At 38.0% G+C, this 9,025-nt stretch overlaps 1 long non-coding RNA gene across 1 annotated transcript; it reads left to right on the top strand.

The window, feature by feature from the left end:
- Window positions 1-295: 295 nt before the first annotated feature.
- On the top strand, window positions 296-8,565 carry LOC111094548. Its single transcript, XR_005385531.1, has 3 exons — window positions 296-650; window positions 7,961-8,057; window positions 8,265-8,565. It is a non-coding gene; the product is annotated as an uncharacterized LOC111094548 (long non-coding RNA).
- Window positions 8,566-9,025: the final 460 nt, after the last annotated feature.

The following is a 9,025-nucleotide window of genomic DNA, read 5'->3' as shown; positions in this document are numbered from 1 at the left end:
CCAGATGTAATTCTGAGCACTGGAGATGTGGCGGTAGGTCCTTTAATGGGAGACATGAAATAAATAAGTAAACATGATTAGAGAGAGCTAATTTAGTTTGAGTGATGAGGGAAGGTCCTTCTGAGGAGGAGACCTTGACTGAGTTTCAGGAACGAGTCAGTCAAGTGAAAACCGGGGAACATGCATTCCAGGCAGAGGAATGACCCACTTGAGGGCACTGAGGCAGAAACACATTTGGTGTATTTGAGGCTCAAAATGAAGGGAGGTGGGGGTAAAGCGAGCAAGCAACAAAGGGAGTGGAGAGAGATGAGGTTGAGTATAAGTCTTGGACGTCATATCAGGCCTCGTAGGCTATGGGTAAAAGTTTGGATTTAATTCTAAGTGCAATGGGAAGCCCTTGGAAGATTATGATCAGAGGGATTTCATGATTTTATTTTGCAAACATCTCAATTTTACTGCTCTGTGAATAAGATTATAATAAGGGCAAGAAGAAAAATAGGGCAGCCAGCTAAGAGTATTGGATCGGTTCAGATTATGAATACTGGGATTTCAGATTACAGAAACAATAATAGGACATACTTGAAAGATGTTTTCAAGATGCTGAGCACTGTCACAACTCTCCGAATGCTTATCACGAGTCCAGCGTACAGGTGAGATAACTGAGGCACAGGGGCTTGAATGACTTGCCCATAGCGGTGGCAGAGCTAGGATTCAAATACAGGTAGTCTAGCTCCAGAATCTGTGTTCACAACTGCCCCTCAGTTAAGGTAGAAGCAACGGAGATGGAGACGTAGGAGTGGTGTGTTAGTCTCCTTGCACTACTGCAACAAATCACCACAAGCTCCGTGGCTTATACATCTCGAATTTATTACCTTTTAATTCTGTAGGGCAGAAGTCAGAAATCGGTTTTGCTGGGTTGCAATCAAGGTGTTGGCAGGCCTGTGTTCCCTCTGGGGATTCTAGCAAAGAATTCTTTTTCTTCTATATTCTAGCTTCTGGAGTCTGTTTGACCTCATGCCTTGGCTCAGGTCTCCATATCACATCACCTGACCTCCTTTCACTCCTGTTTTCACCTTCATTGCCTTTCCTCTCTCTCTGATCTAACTCTGATCCTCCTGCCTCCCTCTTATGAGGACCTTTGTGATTGCACTGGGTCCTCAGTCCCTGAAGGAAGGACCCTTGATGATCTAGGATTATCTCCCCATCTCAAGGTCCTTAACTTTAATCACGACTGCAAGTTCCTTTTCCAGGCAATGTAACATATTCATAGTTAAAGGACGTCAGGATTGTTTGCAATTTAGGGTGATTATGAATAAAGCTACTGTAGACAGTTGCATGTACATTTTTATATCAGTATTTTTTTAAATTTGGGTTACATTTCCAGATTATATGGGAAGTGTATGTATAACTTTATAAAAAATTGCCAAACTGTTTTCTACAGTGATGGTACCATTTTATATTCTCACCAGCAACGTGTAAGACTTCTAATCACTCCATTTCCTTGTCAGTATTTGGTATTGTCAGGTTTTGTTTTTTGTTCTAATAACAATTGTGACAAATGTATTGTTATATCTAGTTGTGATTTTCTTTTTCTTTAAATTTTATTTAAATTTAATTAACATGTAATGTATTATTGATTGCAGATGTAGAGTCTTCATATATATTCTTATATAACACCTAGTGCTCATTATATCATGTGTCCTCCTTAATGCTCATCACCCTGTTACCCCGTGCCTCCCCCACATCCCCTCCAGTGACCCTCATTTTGTTTCCTATGATTAAGAGTCTCTTATGTTTTGTCTCCCTCTCTGATTTCATCTTGTTTTATTTTTTCCTCTCTTCTATGATCCTCTGTTTTGTTTCTTAAATTCCACATATAAGTGAGATCATATGATAATTGTCTTTCTCTGATTGATTTTCACTTTCATTTCCATAATTATTAATGCCTATTTGCCATCTATATATCTTCTTTGGTAAGGTGTCCATTTATCTTTCTTCCACTTTTAATTGGGTTGTTTTCTTGTTGCTGAGTTCTGCAAGTTCCTTATGTAGTCTGGAAACAAATCCTTTGTCAGAAATATAATGTTTGAATATTTTTCACATTCTGTGGCTTGTGTATCCTCACAAACATATCTCCACAGCATAAAAGTTTTCAAGTTTGAAAGAGGCCAAATTATTGTTTTTAAAAAATGAATTTTGTTTTCGGTGTCACATATGAAAACTCATTACCTAACCCAAGGTCAGAAAGACCTTGTTTTCTATTATATTTTCTTCTGGAAATTTTATAATTTTATGTTTTACATTTAGGTCTATAATCCATTTTCACTTATTTTTTGTAAAAGGTTAAAATAGAGCTTGAAGTTCATTCTTTTGCATACTGGTAGTCAGAATTCTAACATACCCCCTCAAAATATCCTGCCCTAATCCTTGGTACTGTGGCTAATAGGAAATAATGCACCCTGATTATTTTACTTCACATGACATAGGCATTATGCAGATGTCATTAAGGTTACTAATCAGTTGTCATTCAGATTTACCAATAGGGCAATTATCTGGGTGGGCCTAATCTCTAATTAACTGGGTGAGCCTAATCTCTAATTAACTAACTAGTGTACAGTATTTCTGTGTGGCTATTTTTGTCTTTAGCCTTACGGTATGCAGATGAAATGGATTTTTCCAAACCATTTAAGGGTAGAATGTTTTCTACAGCTGGTAGCAAAAGAAGAAGTACAAAAGATTCTAGGCTGGGGAGGATTTAATATCCTACTGCTAGCTTGAAGATGGAGGGGTATGTATGACAAGGATTGCAGCTGGCCTGTAGAGGACAGCAAGAAAAGAAAACCCCAGGTCTACAACTTGTGACGAATTGCATTCTGCTGACAATTATGTGAACTTCATTGGAGATTCTTCCTCAGAGTCTCCAGATGAGAACCCAGTAGAGCTAACACCTTGATTTCAACCTTCTGAGATCCTAAACATATGTGAATTTTTTCACTAATATCACACTGTTTAATTATTGGATGTGCCTCGTGCATTTCTGGGATAAACACTACTTTGTTATGATGTATTAACTTTTTTATATATTGCTGGACTTGAGTTTTGAGTATTTTTGTGTCTATGTTTATGAGGAATATTGGCCTGTAGTAGGCTTAGTAAGTCTTGAAATGGGATTATGTGAGTTCTTTGACTTTGTTCCTTTTCTAAAGTGTTTTTGCTGTTCTAGTTTTGGTGCGTTTCTGTATATATTCTAGAATCAGCTTGACAACGTCTACAACAAAAGCCTGCTGAGATTTTGACTAATATTGTGTTGAATCTGTAGATTGATTTGAGAAGTAATGTCTTAGCGATATTGACTCCTTCAATTTGTGAGCACATTATCTTTCTTAATTTCTTTATATCTTCTTTGATTTCTTTGAATAGTGCTTTTATTTTTAAGCAGATAGAACTTACACATTTTAAAATAGATTTATAGCTAAAATTTTTCTCTTTGGGGTTGTACTATAAGTGATACCTTTTTCAAACTTCAAATTCCTATTTGAAGATTTTTAAATCACTCATGCTTTGAATTTTATCAAATACTTTTTCTGCATCTATTGAAATGATTATGTGATTTTTCTGAATATAATGAATTACATTGATTGTTTTTTTTTTTAAGATTTTATTTATTTATTCATGAGAGACACAAAGAGAGAGGCAGAGACATAGGCAGAGGGAGAAGTAGGCTCCATGCAGGGAGCCAGATGTGAAACTCCATCCTGGACCCCGGGATCATGCCCTGGGCCAAAGTCATACTCTTAACTGCTGAGCCACTCAAGCACTCATTGAGCCACTCGATATATGGGAATACATTGATTGAGTTTTAAATGTTGAACCAGTCTTGTATTTCTGGGATAAACACCATTTGGCTATGACATACTAACTTTTTATATATTTCTGGCTAGTATTTGCTAATGCTTTGTTGAAAATTTTTGTGTCTATATTCATGAGGGATATTAACCTGTTTTCTTTCCTTGTAATGTCCTTGTTTGGTTTTGGCATTAAGGTAATGATGGCCTCATTAAATTGGTTGGGAAGTATTTATTTCCCTTCTATTTTCCAGTACAGATTGTATAGAATTTGTATTATTTCTTACTTAAATGTTTGATAGAATTAACCAGTGAGATCCTTCAAGCTTGAGTTTTCTTTGTGCAAAAGTGTTTAACTACAAATTCAATTTCTGTAATAGACATAGAACTATTCTGGTTATTTACTTCTTTTTAAATAAGTTTTGGTAGTTTGTCTCTTTCTAGGACTGAGACCCTTATATCTAAATTGTTGAATTTTGGGGCATGGAATTATTTGTAGAATTGTTTTATTACTCCTTTGTAATTCCTGATCTGTGGGATCAGGAATATGTCTTCTTTCACTCCCAAGGCAAATTGTAATTATTGCTTTATCTACATCCAACAAATATTGTTATATTGTAGTTTAATTTTTTTCAGCTTAAAACATTTTAAGATTTCTTCCAAATCTCCTACTTGAATCATGGGTTACTTAAAAGTATGTTATTTAATTTCCAAATATTTTGGGAGTTTTTCAAATATCTTTCTGCTATTGATGACAGTTTAATTCCTTTATGATCAGAGAATATACTCTGTATTATTTCTATTATTTTAAACTTATTCATTTCTGTTTTATGGCCCAGGATATAGTCAATCTTGCTAAGTGTTCTGTGTGCAATTGAAAAAAAAATATATTTTACTGTTGTAAGTGCTGAGTTTTTTACAGCTTCAGATCAGGAGTCCTTCTACAAGTTATGTGCTCAGCATCTTGGTATAGAGGGTTATAAAGACAAAAATGTATGCCTTTTGGTTAAAGCTACAGTTTGTGGAAGAAACAAACGTGGTTAGTGAGGGAATGATGTAATTTAGGGAAAAGGAAAGATGCTCTTTTCAAAACAAGATTTTCTAATAGCTGGAGTGTGACTCTGGCAGGTTGTGCCTACTTCCTGCCCAGATTATAACTCTGTTTTTTCCCATAACCAGGGATACTTGACCTCAGCTTATTATGGAGTATTATACAGGGTCTTGAGATCAATTCTGACGTAAGGTGATGGTGAGATTTAAGCAATTTACCTATCACTGATTCTGGGCACCTGGGCTGCTTTATTATTGTCATTGGTCTTGAAGGAAGTTTAAGTTCTTCCTAGAGGTCTACTTTGCTGAGAGTCTGTGATCACAGGACATCACAACAGGACCCCAAGTGAACCCTTGGTTATGAAACATCTCCTGCAGAGGGTGCACTATGCACCCAGAAATTCTAAGTCTTGACTCAAGTAATTAACTTAGTGAAGTCCTCACTGCTTTAAAAACTAGCAATGTCTTTGAACAGCAGACAGCATTTTAGAATGGAGCATCTGGGAAGCTGCAAGCACAAAAATACATCTGTTTCCATTGTTGTAGAAAGATAAACAGGATCAGACTCAAGACACTGTGGGAAAAAAGTTCTTGCCTGTCTGCTTATTGTTTGCTGCCTTTCTGGAGGAAGAGATGTCACGGATATGTCAAATAGTGAGGACAAACTGGTATATAGTACAGTCATCTCAAATATTTCCTGTAGAGAATAAAGATGGGACTACATCAACATGACAGAAAAATGCTCAGCTATTCATTCATTCATTCATTCATTCATTCATTCATATTTGCCTACATTACATCAAATTCAAGGACATCAAGAAGCTCACATTTATCTTTGCATTTTGGCTTTTGGAGCCTTTTGTATAACATGTAGTAGTTGTCCTTTTTGATGTTAGTCTGGCTGTGGACTTTTTTAGGATATGCTAGCTTTTCCATTAAAAACCCCATTAGGTTGATTAATAATAGATACATCAGATGCTTTTTTTGAGCACTTGATATTTTCAACCCACACAATATATTGGGGATAATTTGGTACTTGCTATTTGAAGAAGCATTTGCTTTTATTTGCTTGAAAATGACTGCCCTGACTAGTCTTTTGGACTGAATTTACTGGAAGTTTTGGCATGTTGATGGAATTGGAAATTGCTCTTCAAGCAATCTAGAAGAGCAACGTTATTTTTTCCTTCTGGGGTAAAATTATGAATTTTCAATCTTCAAGAGATCTTTCAAGTCTTTTCATCCAGGAACCATCAGATAAATGGGGTTATTGGTTCCTATTGGACCTTCTTGGAAGAGATAGTGAGTCTTTCTCTTTGTTCACCATGCTAGCTGCACGTTGGCCAAGTCCAGACTGAAGAGCTATTAGTCATGTCTCACTGGAAAGCACATACGGTGTCCATGGCCTTCAAGGTGATGTATGGGCATCTGATATGCTCTTTGCTTTCCCTGACAGTTCCCAGCACCTATTTTCCACCCAACATCAAATAATCAAGGATCCAGGGGTTGAGGGGTGCCAGTTATTCAAGTGATGGATTTGTGTTAAAGCATAGGATCAGCGGGACCTAATGAATCAGCCCATGGAAGCATGCTGCAGTTTGAGGCAGAGTCCCTACTGCCAACAAAACCACGTGCTGTTCCCCTTGCCTGAACAGCAAGAGCTTTGGGCAAATACCTCATAAAACCGAGGGACAGCTTGAACTGAGGAGTTAGGTGTGCTTGAAGGCTCTCATGATAATTTTTCCCCCTTTTAAACTCTGTTCAACATTTGTGACCCCCTGCTTCTCCTGGCCACGGATTCAGCAGAGATGAAAGCCAGTGGGTTTTTCACCAGCAGGGTAAATAAATGAGGACTCAATTTAGAAAACGGATAACTTCTCATATGCTTTCCCGCACAGCTGCTGGGCATTCGGCAGTAAATTGAAAGAGTACAAACGATGCAGAAAATATGACCGAGATCACCCTGGGCAAGCAGGGCTTCCTTTTAATGCATGGAAAGCTTCATAAGAAATATCCCACTAGAGGGGAAATACTTCTCAAGCAGACCCAAATGATCTGTCCTATGGTACTGAACCTTTTAAAATATACATCCATATATTTACTTATTTGTGGGGAATGCTAAAACCACAGAGTTCCTGTTTGCTCTGTTTCTTAGGGATAAAGTTATTCTGTGGTCAGAGACACCTAAGACCATTAGGCACGCACACTACAGATCTGAAGAAGGTCTATTTACCCGAGCTTCCAGGAAAAATATTGACAAGGCAGTAAAAATACTTTCCTTGATTACTCAACCTCGTATTTTAAACCTAAAATTACAGGAACTTTTCTCTTTTACTCATTTATTTTTAGCTTCTCTATTTTTCCACCTTTTTGGGTTCTTTTGGCTCACCTTTTAAAACATGGTCTATTTATACTGACTCTGCAAATCGAGGAATAGCAAAGCCTTTACAGCGTTGTCACTGTTTCCCTCTGACTGGGTCTCAAGCTACTTGGGGACAAGTGAATCTCGGCTTCTGGATAAGGAGAGTTTATTACAGAGCTGAAAGAAACTTCATGAAGTCCTTCAGTGCCATATTCCAGGAGAGCTGCCATATTAGCTGTTTCTTTTTTTCCTACTTTTGATCACAGGTTGGAAATCATTGCAAAGCTGATGGGGCAGACTGGAGTCTGGCTTTATCAGTAGTAGCATATAGAAGGCCTTCGCTTGACTTGGTTACGGTGCTCCAGAAATAAGAGATCCAGACCACTCTGTCTTCCCTGACCACTTACCCTAATACTCCTACCCCGTTACCTCCACTCGTTATTCATTGCACTTCCAGAAAATCACTATATATTTATTTGATTACTTATTATTTGTGATTTTCACCAGATTAGAAACTGCAGGAAGGCCGGAGGCTTTTCACTGCATTCCTGACACATAGAAGAGTGCTGAGCAGGCTCTTCTCAATAAAATATGCTTTTCTCATTGAACGAATGCATCAAAGTTGTGTTGGTTAAATTGCATTTTTGAATCTTGTTATTAACTCACAACAGTCAATTCTTCTTTCTCTCAAATTTCTCATTGACAGAGACTCCTCTCTCCAAATCTAGGAGGTCAGATGGGGTTTGTTACCGCCAGAGAAAATTGCTCACAGGAACTATATCAGTGATGCTGAGTCCTAACTTGTGAGTCCCTGCTGGAAATATCTAGATCATTTTCAAACTGAATAAAAAAATGATGCCTGTATTATAAGCATTTGCAGAGTCCTCTCAAGGGTTAAGTTCTGTTTTTTTAACACTTCTGCCTGGGGCCCCCTGTGGTGCTTCTGTTGCTTCAACTTGCCAGTTTATATTTTATGTATTGTTGTGTTTGTCTACTTTATATCCTGCCAGAAAAGTACAAACACTTCTGGCTAAGCAGCCATCCAGAACCTACAGAGGACTTCGACTGAGATAAAGGAATAATTGGGTCACCTGGTGATGAAACTCAGCTGCTCACTCCTGGAATGCATATCCGCTCCTTGGGAGAGAAGGACAGCTAGTTGGTTGAGGAGGAAAAGTGTTGCTACTCAGCATTGGAAACCCCAAGGAAAGGCTTTTTGAAAATAAGCCAATGCCTCATTAGCCATTGGAGATGTAGGCATGTTGTGGATTACTCACTTGAAATTTGTATTCCACAAACCACAGAATCCTAAGTTTAGAAGGGGCCTGAGAGCCTGTCTCACTTTCTTCTCATCATGCAGCATATTGTTGGGCCTTCCCTCACTGACGGCTGGCTATGCTTGGGGAACATAATTAGGAAAGCAAATCTGCTGCTGCAAGAATGAAATGCAAGCGTAAAATGCATTGCAGTGGCAGGCATACACCTGTGTAGTCCTCATTACTGGGGTTATCTGTCCAGCTATTCTTCTGTAAAATAAGCATGATACAGAATTGACAATACTTAAATACTAATAAAGAACATTTACTGAGCACTTACTATGTGACATACACTGTTCAAAGTACTCCAAAGCCTTCTCTTTCTCCTCCCAACATCTGAGATACACACTCCTATTATCATCTGCATTTAATGCGGGAGGAGCAAAGATTCAGAGAGGTTAATTTCCCTGTGGTCACCAGGATTTGAAACCAAGGAGCCTTCTTCAAAGCCCACT

The sequence above is a fragment of the Canis lupus genome, chromosome 38 (genome assembly GCF_011100685.1).
Source record: "Canis lupus familiaris isolate Mischka breed German Shepherd chromosome 38, alternate assembly UU_Cfam_GSD_1.0, whole genome shotgun sequence".
In the NCBI taxonomy this organism is placed as follows: domain Eukaryota; kingdom Metazoa; phylum Chordata; class Mammalia; order Carnivora; family Canidae; genus Canis; species Canis lupus.
This window is presented reverse-complemented; position numbering and strand designations above follow the sequence as displayed.